Genomic DNA, 25800 nt, shown 5'->3' with positions numbered 1-25800 from the left:
TGATGTTGGCCTCCTATACTTGTATCTTGATGAAGTCATGTCAGCCTACAATGCTGGTACCCAAAGAATTCCTCCTACTGGTGAAGATACATGTCGATGCCGGTGTCAGTTTCAGTGAAGTGTCTGTCGATAAACAACCAAACCAAAATATGAAAGCCGGAACATGTTGCCATCAATGAAAAAATATTGAAACCAATCAAATGAGTGTCAATTTCCAACAATCTCCCCCTTTGGTATTGATGGCAACACTCATGTGAAAAATGATAATGGTTTCCATCTGCCGGTTTCACCCTAAGACTCCTCCCCCTGAGCTGAATATCCATCTATGATCATGATCTGAACAAAATACTCCATACCTCCATATCTCCCGATGTCAAGAATATATTTTTCACCTATACCTCCCACTTTGATATCAATGCCAAAAAAATACCAAAAACTAGGACGAAGAATGAAAGATTGTACAAAGAATGTCCCAAAACACCTTACCGGAGCTGAATATATTTAAAAATTTCTGAATAGGATTTCTCCAAAAGTTCTAGATAGGTATCCCATCCTGATTTGAGTGTTCCGGAAATAGATACAAGTCCATTAAGCATGCGAGCATATGACTCTCTATCCTTAAGTTTTGCCGGTGTGGGCCTACCAACCATATCAATACACTCCTTCTTATGTACACTTAATGAGTCCAACTGGGGACTCACCAATCCTCTAAGACCTCTAGCTCTCCTAGTAATATTATCTTTATCCCTCTTAAGAGTTGAAACTTGAGCTTCCAATACCAAAATTTGACCACCAATAGATGTAGTCAAAGAATTTGAGCCATCAAAAGAATTGACTATACCTAAAATTTTCTCTTGAGTATCCTTAATCCTTTTATCTAAATCTGTTGTAAGTAAACCTATGTTGCAACATACTATATAAATATTTGTACATTGCCTTAAGGCATTATTAATCAACTTCAACTTATCATTAATCTCCTTCTTCTTCGACTCAATCATCTGATCAAAAGTTGCTCTCTTGGCTTGTGTAAACCTCTCCAATGCCTACCGGTTAGATATCTTCTATAAATATTGAAAGTCCTTAGAAATGTTCTTTATGATCACTTTAAGCTTGCTGGATGGGCTTGCTCCTTTGTCAAATTTTTACTCTGGGACAAGTCTATGCAAAATTGGGATAGACTGATCAATAACTCTTTTGTCCATAGATCCTTCCTTCATCATCTTCTTTGCAACCATCATCATGAGCTCAGTAGAACTCATCTCAATTAAGATTTTCTATTCTACTTGTGAGGTGTCAATTGACAATAATGATGTGCTCACTATCGGTTCCCTGTCAGATTCCTCTCTCTTCTCCTCTGATGGTTTAATAAATTTAATAGCTTCCTCTTTTGCATTGGTGGCTGTTGGTGTAAATAATTATTCATCATGGATATTATTACACTTAAGTTTACTTAGGATAATGCATTTCATAGTAATTTGGATATGAGACACTTGGGTGTTTGTGCCTCATTGGGATAGTGTGTGTAGGAGAAATTCCACCTCTTATGGTGTTGATCTTGTTATTACACTATCATATCCACTTATTTTGGAGTGATAATTCCACCTTCGGTGGGTGATCCACCTCATGTGGAATATTATATTATTTCTCCTACCTACCCACACCTATTACCTACCTACCCTTGTTTCTCATTGAGCCACTTGTCATATTTGTGTGCTCATACATCCATATGGCCTTGCCTATATAAGCAGGCCTCTATTCATTGTATTGGTTAATCCAGTTGATCATTTTTACATTGATGAGAATACAGTTTGTTCTTGTCATTCTATTGTCTCTTTTATGCTTTTCATTGTGCCCTTGATCTTGGCAAAATCCAACATGGTATCAGAGCTATTGGGGCTTCGTTGATCAGTTTTTGGAGACATCGTGGAAGGCTTCTATTTTCGGATTTGGGGATCTTCATTTTTTGGAGGCATCTTACAGCGATTTGGACATCACCGTTGAATCCGGGAGGCCATTTCCATAAATTTTGACTATAAAGTCGACCTATTTTGGTGAGGAAATTTTTTTTCCCCAATTTTGCTATATCGTACGGATTTTCGAATTATATATATATTTTTTCAAAATTTTTTTTTCATTTTTTCAGAATATTGTTTTGAAAAATCGGAAAAATCAAAAAGCAAAAAAATTGAAAAAAAAATTCGGAAAAAAAAAATCAAAAAAGCGAAAAAGAAATCAAAAAGAGGCAAAATTGGTTTGGGGGTCCGCAGACCCCCGTACCCCCGTGACTACAGGTTTGATCGCAGACGCCGTACACTGTTCTGTCAGCGCCTCGACCGCAACCCGTACCTTCTCTGCGCAGTCCCGCGTGTACCGAGCCCTTCGCGTCGCCGCCGTGAAGCACCTCCCGTGCCCGCGCTGCTCCCGCCTCCGAGCGCCTCCCCGTAGCTCCGCCCGAGCAGCGCCGCCGTCTCCCGCGCGAGCCACGTCCATGCAGCGCCCGAGCCGTCCGTCTCCCGTCCGAACACCGCCGGCAGCTCCCGGCAGCCACCTGTTCCAGCCACTCCCGGACGCCTCCGTCTCTCCTTCGGCCGCCGTGTCATCGCTGGAAGCCCCGCACGACACCTGTTCCGGCCGCTCCATGGCTCCAGCCTGAGACTCCCGCCACGCGTCTGATACGTCACCCCGACGCAGCCACGTGGACCGCCAACAAGCAGTTCGTACACAGCCACGCGACTATCCGTACTGTCCAGTCACACAGCCCACGCGAGCATTCCGTACGGTGCCACGTAAACAGCACGGACCACACAGTCAGCAGGCCGAGTCATCTGTCCGTACAGTACGGACGCTCAGTCAGCCAGGCAGCGAAGTTTTTGTGATGGTCATACGGCCGTCAAATTTAACACAGTGTTTTGCTGACATCAACGCCACATCAGCACTTTTTGAAATTTTTTTAACCCCTCTCCATTGGGCTTTTCAGTTTTGCAGTCCAACTTTGGAAGGCCATATCTTGCTCATTTTTGCTCCTTTTTTGGTGCAATTTTTTTTGAAATGGGCTAAAATTTCATGATCTTCACAGTGGTGTGGTTATTTTCTGATTTTGATGCACAGGTTTTTCGGAATTTTCAGATTCTCTCAGATGTACCTGTCCAATCCTCAATTCTGCAACTTCAAAGGCCTCGTTTGAGCTCATCCGACCTCCTTTTCAGGTGCCGTTTTTTTTTGAAAGTGCTTAATTTTTCGTCTACTTTCAGAATCTATGATCAGATTTCAGAGATTTTGAGTGAAAATTGTACTTTCAGATATTGGTCTTATTTGGCCTATTAGGTACTTGTAAATTGCTTGGATCTTAGTTAGATCTCTTGCATTATCAGTTTGAGTCTCTTTTGGCCTTCTTAAGGCAGTTGTAAAATTGTAAATCAGAAGTCCACTTTGCCATTTTTTGCAAGTGGCCCATTGTATATGCACTACTTATAAAGTGCCAAAATCATCACATTTGGGGGGGGTTCTTTGATTGAGTGAATTTGGGGGGGTATCTTGTGTGATTGTGCCTCTTTTGTGCTCTTTCCATTCTTGTTGCAATGAGTCCTAATAAGTTTCCACCATTAACTCCACATAATTATGCATCATGGAAAATTAAAGTATGGAGTAAACTAATGGAAAAGGGTCTCACACACTACATATATGGAACAATAACAACACCACCTGATCCTAAGGCTGATCCAAATGCTCAATTAGAATGGCTCACTAAGAATTGCATGGCTCTTGGAACCTTACGCAAGTATGTATCAGATGACCTCATTTTCCACATTGAGAAGTGTGAAACAATTAAAGAGGCTTGGGATATGTTTCAGAAATTGTATGGACAAGTTGATGAAATCAGAGGCTATCAGATTGATAATGAGCTCACCAACTTAGATCCCAAGAATTTTGATACAATCCAAGATTATGTAACCAAAGCAAATGAGCTAAGAGCAAAGCTAAAGGATTGTGGAATAGACAAAAAGGATGCTCAATTGATATTCAACTTGTTGGACAAGCTTGCACCAGAATATGCAGCATTTGTATCTAGCTTCCAAACTCATCGTTTGACAGTGGGGAGTTCTTATGTTATGCCTTCTTTTGAAGCTTTCACATAAATGTTGATATTGGAACAATCTAAGTTGTTGAACATGGGGCTTCTCAAGTCTTCAAAGTCCAAGGCTTTGGTAGCAAATCAAGGAAATCAAGGAAGTCAAGGCAAAAATTCCAACAAGAAGAAAAAGCAATCTAAGTCTCAACCACAACAGGAAAAGGGACAATCATCCTCTCCATCACAAGGCAATCAACAATCCTCTTCCAAGAAGGGGACACCACCTAAGAAGGAAAAACCAACTTGTGCATATTGCAAAAAGTATGGTCATGATGAGCATCGATGCCACGCAAAGCAAGTTGATGAGTTAACCAATCTTCTCAAGAAAAACAACATCAACTTGCCATCCGCCTACACAAAGAAGGATTCATCTTCTTCTTCTTCCTCACAGTCAAAAGGAAAAGGGCAAGCATTTGTGGCTACAACAGGTTCTTCACAGCAATGGATACTTGACTCGGGTGCCTCCTATCACATGGGTTCTACAAAGGAGCAGTTTTCTTCATTAGAGCCATCTAAGGTACCTCACATTTACATAGGTGATGATACACAAGTAGAGGTTGAAGGGAAAGGTTCAGTTGACATGGATGATGGAACATTTGAGAATGTTCTCTATGTTCCTAACTTGTCTACTAATCTTCTCTCCATCTACCAAATCACTCACTATGGGAATGGGAAAAAGGTTGAGTTTACACCAGATTCAGTTGTGGTAAAGGAACTTGATGATGATGCCTTGGTAGCAGTGGGACAAGTCAATGACAACTCAAGGCTTTATTCATTTTCCCACTTTGTGCCAAGTTCACCTTCTAGGGCCTTGCTTACTCATTCAAATTCAGAAAGTAAGCTATGGCATGAGCGGTTTGGTCACCTCAACTACCGCTATCTTCAGCAGCTCAGCACTAAAGACATGGTCACAGGTCTTCCTCGAATCAGCTTTTCAGAGGGTGTATGTTCAGGTTGTTCCATGGGCAAGCATCCCGAAGAGAAATTTGATAAAGAGAAAACTTGGAGAGCTTTGGAAGTTCTTCAACTTGTTCACAGTGATGTAGCAGGTCCATTTCCAGCACCTTCATTTAGTAGGGCCCGCTATGTTCTTACCTTCATTGATGACTACTCCCGCTTCACTTGGGTCTACTTTCTCATTCATAAGAGTGAAGTATTTGATAGATTTCAGGACTTCAAGGCTCGTGTGTAAAAGCAATCAGGGAAAGTGATCAAGATTCTTCGTACAGATAATGGCAGGGAATATGTGAACAAGAGACTTGAGGATTTTTGTACATTTGAGGGGATTGATCTTCAGCATTCTGTTGCATACACTCCACAGCAGAATGGGGTTGCAGAATGCAAGAATCGAACTCTCAAAGAAATGGCTAGCTGTATGATTCATGCACGTTCTCTTGATCCCGCTTTTTGGGCAGAGGCTATCAGTTGTGCCACACACATCCAGAATCGGGTTCCTCACAAAGCTTTACAAGGTGTTACTCCTTTTGAAGCTTGGGCTGGTAGGAAACCGATTGTGAGACATTTCAGAGTCTTTGGGTGTCCAGCATGGGCTCGCATACCTCCACAGAAACGCAAGGCATTGGAACCACAGAGTCGGCCTTGCATATTTGTTGGATATCCTGAGGGTGTTAAGGCATACAGATTGATGGATCCAGAGACACATGAGGTATTCATTGAGAGGAGTGTTCACTTTGAGGAAAGCTCTCCTAGCTTAGCCTCTCTACCTCCTCCACCTTCCTCCATTGTGGATAGTGATGTTAGTGATTCAGATGATGAGACTCCCTCAACTCCGACTCGCAGGGTTACACCTCCGCAGGGTCCACTTGTAGTTGAGGTGCCTCGTTCTCCACCTCCACCTAGACCTCGTTGGGCTCGACAGACACTTGAGTCCACGGGTTCTCTTGTTGGGGATCCTTCGGATACACGGAGAACTCGATCACAACATCAGGATCTTCCACGTGCATTTATTGCTACCACTTCCGATCCACAGACATTTAGGGAAGCATCAGGGGTTCCTGAGTGGGACCAAGCTATGGAGGAAGAGTACAGTTCCTTAATGAGGAACAACACATGGGATCTAGTCCATCTCCCTAAAGGGAGAAAGATGGTTCGATGTAAGTGGATCTATCGGACCAAGTTTGCAGTGGATGGTAGTGTGGATAAGTATAAGGCTCGGCTTGTTGCCAAAGGTTTCTCACAGGTTGCAGGTGTTGACTATACTGAGACCTTTGCACCCGTAGCTAAGATGAACTCCATTCGTTTGACACTTGCTATTGCTGCAGCTCATGGTTGGGCTGTACATCAGATGGATGTGAAGAGTGCCTTTCTTCATGGTGACCTTGATGAGGAGATTTATATGGAGCAGCCATAGGGTTTCATCCAGGATACTTCCTTGGTTTGCAGACTAAGGAAATCTATCTATGGCCTTAAGCAGGCCCCCAGGGCTTGGTATGCCAAGATGGATTCCTTTCTTCTCTCCGCAGGTTTCACCAGGTGTCATTCCGATCCGAATGTCTACATTTTGCGACAGGATGACTCTCACTTGATACTTGTGCTCTATGTTGATGACTTGATCATTACAGGGAGTACTTCATCCATCATTAGCAGGGTCAAATCTGCTTTGCATGACAAATTTTCTATGACTGACTTGGGTCTTTTGCACTACTTTCTCGGGATAGAGATTTCACAGTCATCTTCCGGGATTACTCTATCGCAGCCTAAGTATGCTCTTGATCTACTTGCACGCTTTCATATGGCTGATTGTAAGCCTGCCCCGACTCCCTTTCTTTCAGGAGTCAAGCTTGAGGCTCAGTGTACTTCTCCACTAGTTGATGCCACTTTGTATCGTCAGCTTGTGGGTAGTCTCATCTACTTGACTCATACACGCCCTGATATTTCATTTGCAGTTGGCATGGTTTCCCGCTTCATGCAGGAACCACATGAGCTTCATTGGAAAGCTGCCAAACGCATTCTACATTACATCCAGGGTACACATCACTATGGGATTCACTATGCAGCAGGCACAGGACTTTGCTTGGTTGGTTACACAGACTCCGATTGGGCTGGCGATCTAGTTGATCGTAAGTCTACTTCTGGTTATAGTTTTCACCTTGGTTCGGGCCCCATTTGTTGGCAGAGCAAGAAGCAACATGCTATTGCTCTCTCTTCGACTGAGGCTGAGTATCGAGGCGCTGTTAATGCAGCGACTGAGACCATTTGGCTCCAGCAGATTCTCACAGAGTTTGGATTCACTACTCCACGGCCGACAGTCCTATATTGCGACAATCAGAGTGCCATTGCCATCTCGAAGAACCCGGTCCAACACCAGCGGACCAAACACATCGAGATTCATATGCACTATATCCGAGAGCTCATCCAAGAGTAGGTCATTGATTTGCAGTATTGTCCTACAACAGAGCAGGTTGCTGACATATTCACCAAACCTTTCACTGAGAGTAAGTTCCAGCAGTTGCGAGCTCTCTTGGGGGTGCGGGATGTGTCATTAGGGGGGGTCAGCTGACTTCTCCTTCCTATCTTATGGGGGGGACTTTTTCCTCTTTGAGGTTTTGTCCTTTTTCCTTGAGATTCTTTTGTACATTCATCTCTCTTTTGGGGGGGAGTTTTTTCCCACTGGGTTTTCTCCCTTTCTCCGTTTGTGAGAGATTGCTTTGCATTGTTTTGCTTGCATTTGCATGTTGTACATGGGTACCTATCATGGCCTCGTAGCCGGGACCCATCTTGCATTGCTTAGTTGCATTGTAGACTTAAGTGCATTCCCCTAAGTTGCACTTAAGGGGGGGTGTTGGTGTAAATAATTATTCATCATGGATATTATTACACTTACTTAAGTTTACTTAGGATAATGCATTTCATAGTAATTTGGATATGAGACACTTGGGTGTTTGTGCCTCATTGGGATAGTGTGTGTAGGAGAAATTCCACCTCTTATGGTGTTGATCTTGTTATTACACTATCATATCCACTTATTGTGGAGTGATAATTCCACCTTCGGTGGGTGATCCACCTCATGTGGAATATTATATTATTTCTCCTACCTACCCACACCTATTACCTACCTACCCTTGTTTCTCATTGAGCCACTTGTCATATTTGTGTGCTCATACATCCATATGGCCTTGCCTATATAAGCAGGCCTCTATTCATTGTATTGGTTAATCCAGTTGATCATTTTTACATTGATGAGAATACAGTTTGTTCTTGTCATTCTATTGTCTCTTTTATGCTTTTCATTGTGCCCTCGATCTTGGCAAAATCCAACAGTGGCTTTGTCACTTGGTGCAATATTAGTTATTGTCGGTTCCTCCTTATGAACTGTGACCTCAACCTATACATTTTGATCCTGAGGACTATTATCCTCAACATTTGTAACATGTACACTTACTGAATCTATCGGTAACTCAACAATTGCTAGTATCACCTTTGTGTCCTATACATTAGATTCTATTGGGGGCTCAATATCCAAAATCTTAATATCTTTCAAAATTGTAGATGAGGTACCCATTATACCTTTGCCTTTCCCTTCAATTGAGATGTCTATAGTGTCTTTTTTAGCTTTCAATGAAGTGTAAAAACTAGGGTTTTTAGCAAAGAATTGAACCCATGCCTTGTGGGTTTCAGTGATTATCTCATTAACCCTTCCTAACATAAGACTAACTATCCGATGCTTGCTTTGAAATATTTTTTTGTCTGCAACCTCAAGTGTCCTATCCAACTCCTCTAGAGTATTGGATCCACAGGTAGTTAACAACTCATGAATCTTTATCCGCTTGTCCTCCTCCATAGTTGATAATCTTCTAGAAATTAAATTTTCATATAGTTGTGCCGATATTTGCTTCTCAATTTCCAACAAATATTTCTTATATATACCCAAATATATTAAAACTGCTTCTTCAACTCCTCTCTATTCATCATTATCTAAATGCTCATAATAAAATTGTACATTTTTCAACATACCATCCTTAGCAATTTCATCTACCAATTCTGCATAAGTCTTAGGTGGAATAATAGTTACATTACCGGATACCATTTCCAGGTCTATGTCATCCATCTTCTTTCTTCTTCTAGTACCGGATGGAGCAGAAGGTGTTTCCTTTGGAGCTCTCTTCTGTGCCGGTACCTTGATTGTAACCTTCCTAACTAGTTGCTTCCTTGCTTCCTCCTTAGATTCTTCACCTTAATTAATTAAAAACTCATCTAACATCCATCCACAGAGATCTAACTTCTCATTATCCCTCATGATCTTATGTGTGGCATAGATGCAGGAGCTAGAAATAGAGTTAAGACAATTGGATTGAGTTACCTTGTATCCAATAATCATGCAACCAAATCTGATGTCTCTATCTGTGCTGGTGCTAACCCTCATCGATTGTTGGTTCAAAGTTGCGCCGGTGAGTTTGTTAACCCGATCATTAGAAATCTTCTTCTCCGAGCACTAACCAATCTATGGCAAACCGGTGATGGCCCTAATGGCCTCCTTCAAGATCTTATAAGGTATGTCCAACTAGATGAATTCTCCATGCACTCTGCTCAAAACATATCTAACAATCTCATCTTCAAATTCAGGAATATCCATAATACTGGTAAACCCTAGATCCTCAATGTGCTTGTACTCAGGCTTGATCTTTCCATAGTCTCCCATTAACTCACTCATATACATGCTCTTAATATCACTGGTACCCAAATCCTCAATGTGGCAAGGAATGTATGCTCTAACATCTTCCACATATACAACTCCTTCCAAGACACGGGAAAAAGCACCAACCGAATCATCCAAGGTGGCAATATGCAGACATTGTTTGAAAATCAGCCTAGGACAATCCTTAACCTCAACAATAGTAGGATTTGCAATAAAAGTAGGTGCAGAGGATGATCCTGCTTCCATGATGAAAGATAAATTCGATAAGTACCTGAGAAATAATTGTCGGTGAAACCCTAAAGAACTCTTCTGGTCGCTGTTGAAATTGCTAAAGAAGATATCAGATCGCACTAAATCACCTTAGACTTGCTCTTAATCGCTCTTAATCACTCTAGATACAAGGTGATTAGAAATGAACTGGATTGAACCTTTAACCTCCATAAAACCCTAAACCGTCATTGATATGAATGACTTTCGGTGGAAGATACCACATCTCGATTGAACATCTCCATGTCAGACAAGCATTTCCAATATTTGGAACATCTTCCAGAACCTCTTCCCAGGGCTTAAACAATATTATCATGAATTTTTCCTACACCTAAGGCATCTGCCTTAGTTACCGGATGAGCTTCCTGCCGGTGCAGGAGCAACCTCCTCTACCGGTTGAGTAATCAAAGAATTTCCATCTATTGATTGATCATCTGAATTCTTAACCCATTTCTTGATATGATCTTGTCGGACTTCATTGACCTTTTCTTTTCCTTTATCATTTGATCCATCATTGTTAACGGGTGGATTTCTGCTTCTATAAAACTTATCTATGTGTCCAACGTTGTTGCATGCATAACATGTAACATTGTTCTTTTGAATTTCTTTGCTATAACCAGTATAATTGCTTGATCTGCACTGATTAGCCATATTTCCAAATTTTCCACATGCATAACATTTAACATTCATTCTGCAATCTTTTGTTTTATGACCATAGTTATTGCATTTAGAACATTGATCGGGAGCAGAGTTATAGTTCTAATTTTCTCTATTTCTACATTGCCTAGCCATGTGACCAAATTTATTACAAACAAAACATCTACCATTAAATTTGTAAGCATTAAGCTACCTTACCGATGCCTTCTAGTTTTGATCTTCATTTGTAGTACCAGAGCTCTGACCTTGTTCAAATCCAAGTCCACTGGAATCTCCATTTTGTCTTTGACTTTTCAATAATTCATCAAGTTGTGTTGAACTAACCTTGAATTTTTCCTTGTACTCACAATAGCTAGATCATCTCTCAGAATTATCATTTGTCTTTCAAGTTGTTGTTAATTACTTTGGGATTGCACTAAGTTTGTTCTCAACATATCGTTTTCATGAACTAACTAGATGCATTCTTCAGATCTATCTTTTAGATATCTCCCAATATTTTATTCATTCATGTTCAGGTCTTCAATCTCCTTTGACATCCTCATAGTTAAAGATTGCATTTCATTCCTCATGACCATGTTCTCCTGAGTGAGATTCTGACATCTCTCATTAAGGTCTTCTTTCTCATCATTATCCTGATTTTGCAGAAGTTCCTTCCTCCTAGCTTGAACAGATAATAGCCTCTCCTATAGGATAAGAATGAATTCTTGAGCATAATTCAATTCATCTTGTTACTTCAAGTTATTCATCCTTTCAACATCATAATCTTCAAGTGCGACCTCAAGTTGCTTTTCCAAACTCATATCCATGGATTCTGGATTCAGGATCTTCCTCAAGATGTTAAACTTCCTTCGAGGCACAAGGATTTGATACCAATTGTTGGAATCCAAGAACACTGAGAGGGGGGGGTAAATTAGTGTTCTACCAGAATGATCAATTTTAACCTTATTAAAACATGCATTCACTAACTTGTAATTCGGTACATATATAAATGAAAGAAGTAAAGCAATCAATAAGCCAATCACATAAATGAATACCATAAAATAGAGAATTATACATGGAAAACCTCAAAGAGGAAAAACCATAGTGGGATTTGTGACCCACAATATCAATCCACTAGCCATATGAAGAGCTATTACAAAATATGGGGGCCTTCACTTGTAGGAAGGCTTACATCCTAGAGCACATTGTTCATCACAAAGGAGTCTCACTGACTATAGTTATTCTAAATAAAAAAATATAAAACTAAACTCATAAAATGCATCTGCTATGCCTGATAGAATTTTGTTTCAAGCTCTGACTGTTCTAGTTCTGATACCCTAAACCCTTATCGGAATAACCTCTTACATAATGAACATTCCTTGCATTACAATTATCTCTCTCTCACTCATATTACATTTCATCATACAGCCTTATTCCAAAATGATCTAATCAATTGACCTATATACCCTTACAATCCTTCATGCATTATGTCGGCTTACATAGATAATTACAAAATGAATATACATGTTGGCTCAATTACATATATATAAATATCAAAATCAATTGCCAATTTCTAGATTACCCAAAATGATGTCGGCCTCCTATACATGTTTCCTGATGAAGTCATGTCGACCTGCAATGCTGGTACCCAAAGAATTCCTCCTACTAGTGAAGATACCTGTCGGTGCCAATGTAGGTGCTAGTGAAGTGTTTGCCAGTAAACAACCAAAGTAAAATATGAAAGCCAGAACATTTTGCCATCAATGACAATATATTGAAACCAATAAAATGAGTGTCAATTGCTATGAGGCCCTACCCCGACTCATTCTAGCATTTCAGTGATTTTCATGTTGAGACTATTATGGATGCTTTATTTTTATGCATTATGGATTTAGAACTTATATGATTCCATGATTTGGATAACATTGATGTATGTTGATGCTTCATTTATATGCTTTATGATATAGAACTCTAGATGATTCTAGAATAGGATAAATTTGAGATGATATATGTCATTATTAGATTTGCAGGACTTTACTATGATGATAGAAATAGGATGCATGTTTTACGTATGGATTAAAATTATGGGGATTATGATAATTGCTTATGTGGATTTATTTGGATGTAAGATGTATTGATTTGTTTAAATGTATATTGTATGCAGAGTGTTTGATGTGTATTCTTATTCATGTGTTTTATATTATATGAGGTTATTTGGAATTACTAATGTGTAATTGAGATGCATAGGAAAATTATTCATGTGACCATGGAAACATTATGGAGAACCAAACCTAGACCTATGTACATTCGTAAAACTAGGGTTTGTCTATTTGGAGAGACAACACCCCGTTTGTATCGTATTTTATTTGTGAAAGTGTATGTTGTTAAATTGAATTTATTAATTTGTGTAAATCCAACAAGAGACAAAATTTCATGTGTAAGTGTTGTAAAGTATTTTATTGTGTCACTTGACACATGTGTTGATTTATGTCTTGATTTTTGAATTGTCTCTTGGAGGGAGTTGTTTTAACCATAGTTTTTTCAAATAATTTAATGTGGTTCTATATTTTCCTTGGGTAGAGAATCTTTGGGGTGGTCAACTTAGGTTTGACCCGAAAGTTAACTTTAGATGGGTGTAAAAGGGGTTAAATGGACTCCTAGGGGTAGTTTAAAGGTGTTTCCTAAAGCCCATAAGGTATACCTAAGGGTTAGGAGTAATTTTAGGCATGTGACAACTCCCATGTGGCTGTTTAGTCACCCTAAAAAGTGGGTTTTCTAAGATGTGCGAAAATTGAATTTAGAAGGCATCATCTAGGTTAGTTAACTTTCCTTTTTGATAAGAGATCCCTTTTGATCTTTTTTGGACTTTTTCCTTTTTCAATTTTAGAAACCTGTGAGAACTCTCACTGAGGTCTTCTTAGGCAAGAATGAGAGATTTTGTAGTTAATCACCCACTCTCCATTTTTGGAGACAATGCAATTTTGAAAAGAAAAGATTTGGTATAGGAATTTGGCTAAGTGTAGAGTAACAATGATTGTGGAATTGGGATGCTCATCCTCAACTAGATCCAGCATACCTTTGGGCAGTTTGAAGGTTGGTTTAACTTCTCTTTGTATTGTTTTCATGTTGCATGTTATGTTGAAAATATTTGCTTGTATAAAAAGGCTAGTTTCTTGTATTTTTCCCTTGTGAAAATTATCTTGTATTCTATATTTTACTTCTTGTATGCATTTTTTTTTCTATGCTTTGGGAGTAACCAAGGCCTCCTACTCTTGGGAGAGAGGATGGTCTTGTGGGTGGTAGAAGTTTGACAACCCTCGAGTGAAAGGCTCTCTTTATGAGAGTGATCTCCAAGGATATATATGTGACCCTTGCTGCATGGCCTGTTTATGCATTTGGAGGTCATAAGGAGGGAAATATGGCATGGATGCCTTGGGGGGCATAAGGATGTGGGGTTAAAGTACTTATGATATATTTTTGGTTTCCATGAGGTGGCTTGTGTTTCTACAGTCTTGCAGTCTCCTCAGGGTATTTGGTCCACTACCACCCTTGAAAAGACATCACATTTTGTGGTGCAGTGTAGCCTTGGTTGGGAATATGTTGTTGTGATTGTTTTCCCCTTCTTGTTGTGTTTGCATGTGTGTAACCTGTCTAGGGCTTGGTTCTCCAAGCTCGAGGGTGGCTTCTAGTAAGCCTAGGCTGGGAGGTGAGCACTCCATGGTCATAGCCTATGATTTATTTGCAAGTTGTTTGGAAGAAAAGAAAAGGACAAGTAGAAGTTGCTGGAATTATTTGTTTGCAGAAAAACAATTTGGGAATGGAATATTTTATATTTTAAAGTGCAGCAATGTGAAAGGGAAACTATATGTTGTAAATACTTTGAAAAGAAAATGTATCTATTTTAATTGAAGTCCCCATTTAATAGAAATGAGGGACTAGTTTGGGTATTTCACCCTCATGTAATAATGACTATATTGTATTCTAAAAATGCCTTAAATAAATGCATTATTTTTGTTAATTTATTATTGCATAAATGAAATAATTCTGTTGGGTTTAAGCTTGTATTGTTCTTAAAAGTTAATTTAATGATTGCATGCATGTCATTTTGAAATTAAATGTTCAGTTTATTTCCTCATGCATATCTCTAAGTTTAATTAAAATAATCTAGGTTAATGTAGTTGCTGAATATATTTTATTAAACTCTGTCATTTATATATTTGGTGATTAGATTTATTGAACTTTGTCAATCATTTACTTATCTGCAGAATATAAAATCTAAAGTTAATAGCCTATCTAATTTAATTAATATCTTTTTTATTTAGATGTTGTTTAAATATTGAATTCTGTCATTTGTTTAAAATAAATCTAAGGTTAAATAATTTATCTCAGATTATAGCAACTTGGAATTTAAAACAAAGAAAAAAAAATAAGACCTTGATTTAAATCTGAGGATTATTAATAATCTGTTCTATGTTTTTTGAAAAGAAAAGAAAAAATAATATATATTTGCTTAAAAGAAAATTTAGCCCTAAATCTTTTGAGTATCCAATATATATATATATATATATTATATTTTTATATATGTAAAAAATAATAAAGAAAAAAAAAAAAGAGGAAAAACATTTTTTTAAAAACCTAGGGTTTCGGGGGAAAAGGGCCGAACCCATTGTGTGTTAGCACAATGGGCCGACGACGGCTCAGGCTGCCACTGTGGGAAACCACAGTGGAGGTCGGGGCCTCCCACTATGGGTAACCACAGTGGAAGGGCCCGACTGCCACTGTGTATTCCCATAGTGGGTGGCGCCCGACCACCACTGTGGGGATACCCAGTGGCGCTCGAGAAGGCCCCCACCCGACGCTCTTCTAACCCGCCTCTGCTCCTCCACTCCTGCGCCGTATCCGCCATGGTCGCCGCCTCTTGAACCAGCACAATCAAACACACACACACACACACTTAAAAAAATAAAATATAAGGATAAAATCATAGTTAAGCCCTAACCCGAAAATAGGGTTAGGGAAAGATAATAGAATGGAGGAGAAATAGAGTTTGAGAGGGATCATTTTTTATAACATTTTAGTTAGGTTAAATGGGTATTTGTTAATAATGTATGTTTAAAAAAAAAGGGGGATTAACCTCACATATAAACATATAGGTGTTTTATATATATATATATATATATATATATATATATATATATATATATATAGTCATATGTATATATTTATAATGTACATATATATACATATATATATATGTATATGTATATGTATATGTATATGTATATGTACATATACATACACATACACATACACATACACATACACATACACATACACATACACAGACACACACACACACACACACACACACACACACACACACATATATATATATATAGTTTTAAATGATGGTTGTATAAATTTGACTTTAATTTAATTGGTTTATTTAACATTCATAATTTATATATGTTAAATAAACAATTAAATATGAAGTCTTAAATTTTAAACTATATTGGAGTTAATCATTTAGAAAATTTAATTATGTTGGTAGTTATTTGACTATAGAGAATATTTTTAGTCCACCTAGATATAGGTTGTTGAGATTAAACTTTATAGATCAAATTTCGTTATGAATTTAATTGACCCTTTAGTCGATTTACTTAATCACATTTTAATTATTGATTAAAATAAATTTTAGACATTATGAACTAAGTTCTAGGACTAATTTAAATAGTTCCTAAAGACAATTAATAGTTATTGGAGATTAATTTTATCTACGTCAATTAATTGGCTAAATTAATTTATTGATTAAAATCGATGAGATAATAAAATATTTTTTTAGTATTCCGCATTTGATTTAAGTTATTGTCACTTACTCGAGTTAGTGGTTAGAGTTAACTCACACATAGTTAAGACAAACTTGCTAGTGCATTTCATTTTATTAAGTTGTGATTTAAATTTTTTTTTTTAATCCCGTTCGTGCCCAAAAGTTTGGGCATGACAATTGCCAACACACTCGTTGGCAATTGACACTCATCCGAGCTTATGGTGTTGTCATTGATGGCAACACACATCATTTTGGGTTGGATACTTATCTAGTATCCTCCAGTATCTAAGGTTTAACATTTGACATTCAAGAAAACCGACAAGAAAGGGAAACCGACTAACTAGGAACTAGTATTTGGAGGCCGACATAGAAGATTGATTTGTTAAAGGTTTTAGCGGAAATGGTCATGAAGATTAATGTTTATATTTTTGTGTAGGATGACATGTATTTATCTTTTGTAATATGATTGTAAGTCGACATAAGGCATTCATTTTTATGTATGTAAAGGGTATATAAGTTAGTCCAGCTAGGTCATTTTGGGATATAGATGCGATAGGTTATGTGATATTATGCGAGCGAGATCTTGATCGACATAATACAAATATAATGATTTGTCGTTGGTCTTGGTTATTTGTGGAAAGGATTAGAAAGCGAACAAGGTTACCAATAAGGAAGGAGATAACGATAACTGGTACAATCTGTGCTTAAACCATAACTCATCCAACATATCTAATGTACACTCAGAGTTTAGAATTTTGCTTGTAATTCAGTACTATATATCTATAGTTAGTGAGGCTCCTTTGTGATCAGCAATGCATTCTAGGTAGTGTTCCTTCTTGCATGTGCAGGCCCCCATCTTCTAAAATATTTATTCAACTAGCCAGTGGATAGATATTGTGGGTCACAAATCCCACCGTGGTTTTTCCTCTTTGAGGTTTTTCCACGTGTAAATCTGTGGTGTTATGGTGTTGATCTTTGTGGTTTCTTTGTTCTTCATTATATTTTGTTTATATGAATATTGACTGTTAATTGGTAAAGTAACTATAGGAATTAAATTTTACTTAAATGGTAGAACCCTGATCCCCCCCCCCCCCTTCTCAGTGTTCTTGGATTCCAACAATTGGTATCAAAGCCTGGTGCCTCAGAATAAGTCTAACAACTTGAGGAAGATCCTGTATCCGGAATCCACAAAGATGAGTTTGGAGAAAGAACTTGAAGTAGCACTTGAAGACTATGATTTTGAAAGATTGAAGAACTTGAAGCTACAAGATGAGTTGAATTCTGCAAAATAATTCATCCTTACCCTAAAGGAGAGGTTATCATTTGCTCAAGCTACAAGGAAGGAACTCTTACAAAATCAGGATGATGAAGAAAATAATGCCTTTAAGGAACTATGTCAGAAGTTGAGTCAAGAGAATAATGTCATGAAGAATGAGATGCAAGCCCTAACCATGAGGATGTCCAAGGAGATTGAAGACCGAAAGAAGAATGAAGAAAATCTTGCCATGTCTCTGAAAGACAAATCTAAGGAATGCATTAGGTTGGCGCATGAGAATGATATGTTGAGAACTGAATTGGTGCAATCACAAAATAATGAGCAAGAGTTGGAAAGAATGGTGATAGTCCTAAGAGGATATCTGGATGTTGAAAATGAATACAAAGACAAGTTTAAGGCTAGTTCTGCAAGCTTGATGATTTATTGAAGGATCAAAGAGACACTAGAGGTCTTGGATTTGAGCATAGAGAAAGCTCTAGTACTACAAATCAGGAGAATCCACCATACAATCGAAATAAGAAATCACCAGTAAGACAACCCAATGCACACAAATTTAATGGTAGATGCTTTGTTTGCAATAAGTTTCATCATAGAGAAAGTCAATGCAGAAATAGAGAAAATCAGAATAATAATTTAGTTCCCGGTCAGTGTTCAAATTGTAAAAACTATGGTCATATGACATCAGATTGTAGAATGAATGTGAGATGTCATGCATGTGGAAAATTTGGGCATATATGTAGGTCAAGAAATAATCAAGGTTACAACAAGGCAATTCAAAAGAATAATGTCACTTGTTATGCATGCAACAAAATAGGACATATTGCTAAATTTTGCAGAAGCAAGAACCCACCGACAAGAAATGATGAGAAGGGAAAACAAAAGGATTTTGAAATCTGGAAAGAGAATGAGAAGAAGAAGATTAGAAAGTTTGAGGATCAATCAAAATAATAAAAAACCCCGGTTACTCAACCGATAGAGCAAAATGTTCCTGCACCGACATGAAACTCATCCGGTAACTAAGGTATTGGCCTTAGGGGGAGGCAAATTGATGACAGATCTTGCATTACCCCCGGTAGTGGTCTAAAAGCTTGTTTCAAACATTGGAGAAGTCTGTCTGGAGATTCACCAGTGTAGATTTGATGGACCTTGTATCTATATGCCAAGATGCTTATAGATGCCCTGATAGATGAGTCAGAGTAGACTATTGGGACAACTAAATAGAAGGAATTGGAGGTGCAAATAGGGTTCAACAATAGGAAGAGGGAAGGTTAGATAAAGAAGGCAGGACAAGCTATTGAGAAGATTCCTACTGAGATCAAATAGATTATTGGACTAACAGAGTCATCTCCTCCGGTAGCAATTCAGGCCTCACCGGTAGTAGCAATCGACAAAGGTGTGATGAAAAGGAAGAAACTAGAAACCTTTATTGCCCCTGTTGCTTTTGGATCTGAGACTGAATATGAACCTCCTAAGATACCCAAAATTTACATGAGAATTCAAAGAAAGAATCCCAAGGAAGGAAAGTAGCAGAAAACCAAGGTCACCCCTTCGACAACTCACAAGCAATCGTTGAAGGAGAGGAAGCCTATAGAGAAGAGGAAACCAGTAAAAGAGACAATTTCCACTCCCAATAAGAAAAAGAAATCTAAATTGGATATGGCTCTTAAATTTGGTAAAAGTGTTAAAGTTATCCCTCCTTTATCTATAGATGAATTGGTAGAAAAATTTACTAAGGATGGAATTTTGAGTAATTTACAATACTACTATGAAAATATGGATGATGTTGAGCAAAAGGAAAGCAATTTTGTTATACTTAGATATATATAAGAAGGCCTTAATTGAGATTGAACAATAGATTCTGGTAGAGCTATATAAAAAATTAGATGCTAGGAGATTATCAGCCATTAAGGAAGATAAACATATCAAGATTCAGGAATTGTTGACAGTTTGTGGTGCAACAACTAGAAAGGAGATGCAACAGTGTCTTGAATTTGCAAATAAAACAATTTTCTAGAGTAGACATAGGCATGTGAGTCTTATGGTGGGTAGAATAAATAAAATAGTTAAAGAGATTCATGAGGCATGGGTAAAATTCTTTATTGATAAGCCAAATTTCTTTACATCACCAGAAGTCCCTCCTAAGTCTGACATTCCAAACATCCTGGTTTATGCTAGGGGGAAAGGCATATTAGGTGAAGATCCACAAGTTTTGGATAAGAAAATAACTGAGGATATTCCTCTGGTAGTCATAGATGTACATGATATAGAGGAAATAATCTGACAGATAATATTGAGGACAATTCTCCTCTAGTTATTGATGTAGTGGCAGTAGATATAACTACACCAAGTGGCAAAGCCACCGATGCTAAGGAGAAGGTACATGATAAATATGATCAGAAGGTAGATGAGAAGCAGAAAGGAAAAGAATAGATTGAAGTCAGGGTACAGACACCCTCACTGGTTGTTGGTCCCTCATTGTTGGCACTTGATGCATCCGGTCAAGTAGATTTGAGGCATTTTGAAGAGAAGAACATAGAGCACTTGAGCAGTTTTGAGTTAATGTTTGTTGCAGCTCAGAAGTTAATGAAGGAAGGATCTGAGGACAAGTAGGTGATTGAGCAAGCCATTCTAGTCTTGCAACATCTTGCACCGAAACACAAGGTTAATCAGGCAGCTAGTCCCTCTGGTAAGCTTAAAGGTTTGACTGAGCACATTGCAAAAGAGTACAAAACTCTTCAACAAGTGTCAAACTAGCAGTTGGTGGAAAGATACAATGCAACTAGGAAGGTCACTTGGGATAATATGATCACATTAGACAAAGCTAAGATGACAAAAGAAATAACAAGGATTGATGAAGCACTTCACCAATGTAGTCATATATACCGGTCTTGCACTACCACAACAAAACTAATAACAGACCTTGACAATAAAATTAAGGAGGATAAGGACAAGACATAACAACTTGTAGTCAGTTTTGATGGTACTAAGTCATTGACCAGTACTGTTGATGGTCAAATTTTTCTTTTAGAGTCAGAAATTTCAGCCTTGGAGAAGGACAAGGACAAGTTAGTCCGGCAGGCCAGAGAATTGAGAGGCTTAGTAAGTCCCCGGCTTAGTACTTTGTTACTTCATAAGCAGGAATGTATGGAACATATGTATATTCCAACACCGACAACATTAACAAAAGAATAATTACATGCATACATTCTTAATGGGTTTGTATCAATTTTGTGGACATTCAAATCTAGCTGGTATACTTGGGATTTTTGAAGGGTTCTTACTCGGATATATTCAAGTACATCTAGATCTGTTAAACACAATTTTGATTCTTTCATTTATTTTCCCTGGCTTTGGCATTGTTGTCAAAGGGGGAGAGGTTGGATGTTAAAAATGTTAAGGGACATAAGAAGTAATGTATAGATCAGGGGGAGCATCTTTTTGAGATAAGTTTTGGGAAGTTTGTGGACAGGAACCGAAACAACACTTGATTGATCCATTTTTCATATGAGTGTTTCCATCAATGCCAAAGGGGGAGATTTTTGGCAATTAACACTCATCCGAGCTTATGGTGTTGTCATTGATGGAAACACACATCATTTTGGGTTGGATACTTATCCGATATTCAAGGTTTAACATTCGGTATTCAAGAAAACCGACAAGCAAGGAAAACCGGCTAACTAGGAACTGGTATTTGGAGACCAACATAGAAGATTGATCCAGAAAAGGTTTTAGTGGAATGGTCATGAAGATTAATGTTTATATTTTTGTCTAAGATGACATGTATTTATCTTTTGTAATATGATTGTAAGACGACATAAGAAATCTATGTTTATGCATGTAAAGGGTATATAAGTTAGTTCGGGTAGGTCATTTTGGGATATAGATGCAATAGGTTATGTGATATTATGCAAGCGAGATCTTGATCGACAGAATGCAAATGTAATGATTTTTTGTCGATCTTGGCTATTTGTGGAAAGGATTGGAAAGCGAACAAGGTTACCGGAAAGGAAGGAAAAAGTGATAACTAGTACAGTCTGTGCTTAAACTGGAACTCATCCAGCATATCTGATGCACACTTAGAGTTCAAAATTTTGTCTGTAATTCAATACTTTATATCTGTATTCAGTGAGGCTGCTTTGTGATGAGCAGTGCGCTCTAGGTGGTGTGCCTTCTTGCATGTGCATGCCCCCATCTTATGTAATATTTATTCAACTGGCCAGTGGATAGATATTGTGGATCACAAATCCCACCATGGTTTTTCCTCTTTGAGGTTTTCCACGTATAAATCTGTGGTGTTATGGTGTTGATCTTTGTGGTTGCTTTTTTCTTCATTATATTTTGTTTATATGCATACCGACTGTTAATTGGTAAAGTATCTAAAGGAATTAAATTTTACTTAGCCGGTAGAACATTGACTCCCCCCCCCCTCCCCTTCAGTGTTCTTGGATTCCAACAACACTCACATAGGTTGGCCAATATTTTAGAGGTGTTACAGGTCCTATGGGTCCACCACTACCATGACCACCAACAATAGGGGCATAGGAATAAGCCCTTCAAGGCCTCCACAACACACACCCTCATGGTCAAACATGGTCAAAGGGTAGTAGGTCATCATAGAGCATAATTTTGATGGAATTTTTTTAGACCTATTATATGATATAGTTTGTAGGCTTTGATTTTGTATCATGACACATTTTTATATGATATATGATGAGATACATTGTTGGCAGCGATCTACATGATTAATTCCCATATTTTTTCTATGTGATTATTTTTCTATTTTCTATGATGAGATGGTTCTATTTATATGCATGTTTATTCTACAATGTGATGGATTTATATATGATGTCTATGTATGGATTATGATGTTAACATGACTATGGATGCTAGATGTAATGGTTTATGGACATGTATATGATCTAATGTTTGTGTGTAATTATGCTATTATTGTTATGTAATGTGATGGATTATGATTTGACTATTATCACTATGATCTAATTATGTATATGAAAGATGTCATATGTGATGAATATTCTTATGATCTAATGCTTATATATGATTTTGGATGTAGGATGATGCAATGGATGCAATTTTTGTTCTGTATCATGATACATAACCAAGATGATGGTTATGATGTATAGAAGAGTAGTTAGTAAGAAGGTAAGAATATCAGTTTAGTAGAAGATGAGGGTTGATCAATATCAACTATAGAGATGTAGTCAATGGATAAAATGGAACAAATAGGAAATAAAATAGATTAACATAGGATTTGATTAGTAGAAACTAAATGATAGGAAATTGATATAAGATTTGAGCTTTCATTGGTGCTTTATATCATCATAGATATTTTTTATTTTTCAAGTGGATATATGACACCAAGGTATAGAAAATAAAGTTGTACTTTGGTATCCTTTTGCATAGACAAACACATCTCAAACAAGGAATGTTATGATTCATTTTGGAACACAATTACACCTTGTTAGAATATGTGAGACGATAACCATGAAGCACGATAGTTCTAATGTAAAAAAGATTTTGATTGCCTTTAATTTTCATAGGATGATTGCTTATACTAGATTTTATGCCAAAAACACATAAGGAACACATTTTTACCAAAACAATTCACAAGAAAAATACACAAACGCAATATGTGAAAACCAATAACCATGTTCCATCGTTTCTCCTATCATCATTTATGGATATCCTAGAGTAGACTAGGAACACGCGAAGAAAAATAAAAGACTGATGAACCAAACACATCAACAACCTTTTAGATCTTCTTTCCGAATGACAGTGCTTCAGATAGGATGGTGTTTGATAATATGCATATTCTATGAAAGATGTATTTGTTAAGACATGATATGTTTGATAAGGATGTTAAAGGTCTTTATGTAATCGATTGGTTTAGGAAATGGGTAGGTTTGGTAGTTGGATTTTGATTGTGGTTTTTTTAAATGTTAGTATTTTGTGTAATGGGATATTTTTTTGTGTTGATGTGTGATGGTGTAATTGTGATAGTGAAAAGTGAAACATTTTCCTTTGATACGTTTTTAAGGGTCTAAACCAAAATACTAGTTCTATAAAAATGCCCCCAATTAGGTATAGCTAGTGAATATTATGGGATAGGAGGGATGGGCTACTTTGTTATGATATGTAACTTTATAATGATATATAATCAGATAAGATAGAATCTCTTTATAATGATATGGAATGAAATTGGATGGGTTGACTTTATTATGATATTGAATGGTCTAGATGATGCTAAAAATTTGTAAATATAAGGCCACGATAATTATGTACATATTTTTAAAAAGAATGGATGGGTATTTATTATGAGTATAAATATAATTTTACTATGGATCAACATGGATAATTAGATAGAATTATTATGGCTATAATTGCATGACTAAATACACCTGACACTTGTAAATATGTTTTCACAATGGTACTTACCCTAGGCACTACCGAAGTGGTTTTCAACATAGGATGGATCATTTCTCTTTTTTTTTTTTGGCAAAGTGGAAATGCCACTTGATATATTTTATTAATAACATATAATTTTTACAATATATTTAAAAGCTAGTTCAAACTGAGCTCCTAGAGAAAATAACCAGCAATAAAACCTCTAGTCATTGCTCATCAGCATGCCTATAGAAGAGAAGTAGTGAATAATCCTCTAACCGGAGCTAATTACAAAATAGAGATCAACAAAGGAGCATGTAGGCTCATTTACAAATAGGAGCATGCAAGATCATTTTACAGAGTAGGAGAATGCAAGCTTATTTACAAAATAAGGACATGAAAAAGAAATAACATAGGCAGCCTAGTGAATAAAGAAGATATCTCCACAAAGCAAGAGGACTAAACCAGCATCGAAGAACAGATCCATCTTCATGGGATATCTTGAAGGCCCTGCAACAAAGAAATTCTACAACCAAAATTGACATGCCCCTGCACCAAAAAACACCTACAACCAAAACATATATATACTACAGAACGTAGAGAATTTACAAGAAACACAAGGGTCCAAAACATAACTAACACCAATGACATGAGATCTATGGTCCGCTATTATAGACAAATGCCAAAGGAGAAGAGGTGAATGCGAAAATGCTAGAGAGAAATGAAGCCCAAAATTTTAATATCGTAAATGAAAAGAAAGAGGAGATATATCATAAAAATATGACAAACCAAAACAAGCAGCGTACAGAGATAATCATGAAAACAACGCGCCAAACTTTAAATGGCATATGAAGGACGAATTCCCAATGTGAAAATAAATATCTCTAGATTTCGCACAAGAAGAGAGTACCAAACACACGAACAACATCAATAACAACCAACTCATCATTAATGAATGCCAAGTGATGATCGAGTAAAGCAAAGTACCTCAAATCAAAACCAAATGGAATTATGAAAAGGAATACCTCACCAAGAGAAGAGAATATCAACTCATATAAATGAGCAATCATATAATAAGAAAGATTAAATACTCGACTCTCTATAGGCTATACTTAATAGGTTTGGGAAGCTCATCAAATCACACCCCAATCGAGAGGAATCAATAATAGTTTTGTCACAACCCATATTAGCGAGGCAATAAGCCAATGCATTATCTTCATGATAAACATGTGAGATGATGAGGTGCTCAAACGTATCAAGAAGAGTCCATTTTTGTTCAAGAATATACCGGAAATGTCAATTATCAGCTTTTCTTGCCTTGCAAGCATTAATGATAATAGCTGAATCACCTTCAATATGAAGGTATTTGAAATTCAAATCCTTAGCCATAACAAGACCTTCTAAAAGAGCACAAGCCTTGGTCATATTATTTGTGCCTAAAGAAATTGGCATAGCTTTTAGTGCTAATAAAGAACCCAAATGATCACGAAAAACTATCCCTATTCCTGAATCACTAGGATTTCCTCGGGAGGATCCATCAAAATTCAATTTACAAAAAGGAGCATTAGGAGGATGCCATTTTATGGAATTTCTATCTACAGGGGTTT

This window comes from Cryptomeria japonica, chromosome 5 (assembly GCF_030272615.1).
Source record: "Cryptomeria japonica chromosome 5, Sugi_1.0, whole genome shotgun sequence".
In the NCBI taxonomy this organism is placed as follows: Eukaryota; Viridiplantae; Streptophyta; class Pinopsida; order Cupressales; family Cupressaceae; genus Cryptomeria; species Cryptomeria japonica.
The sequence above is the reverse complement of the archived record's forward strand: the minus strand, read 5'-3'. Positions refer to the sequence as shown.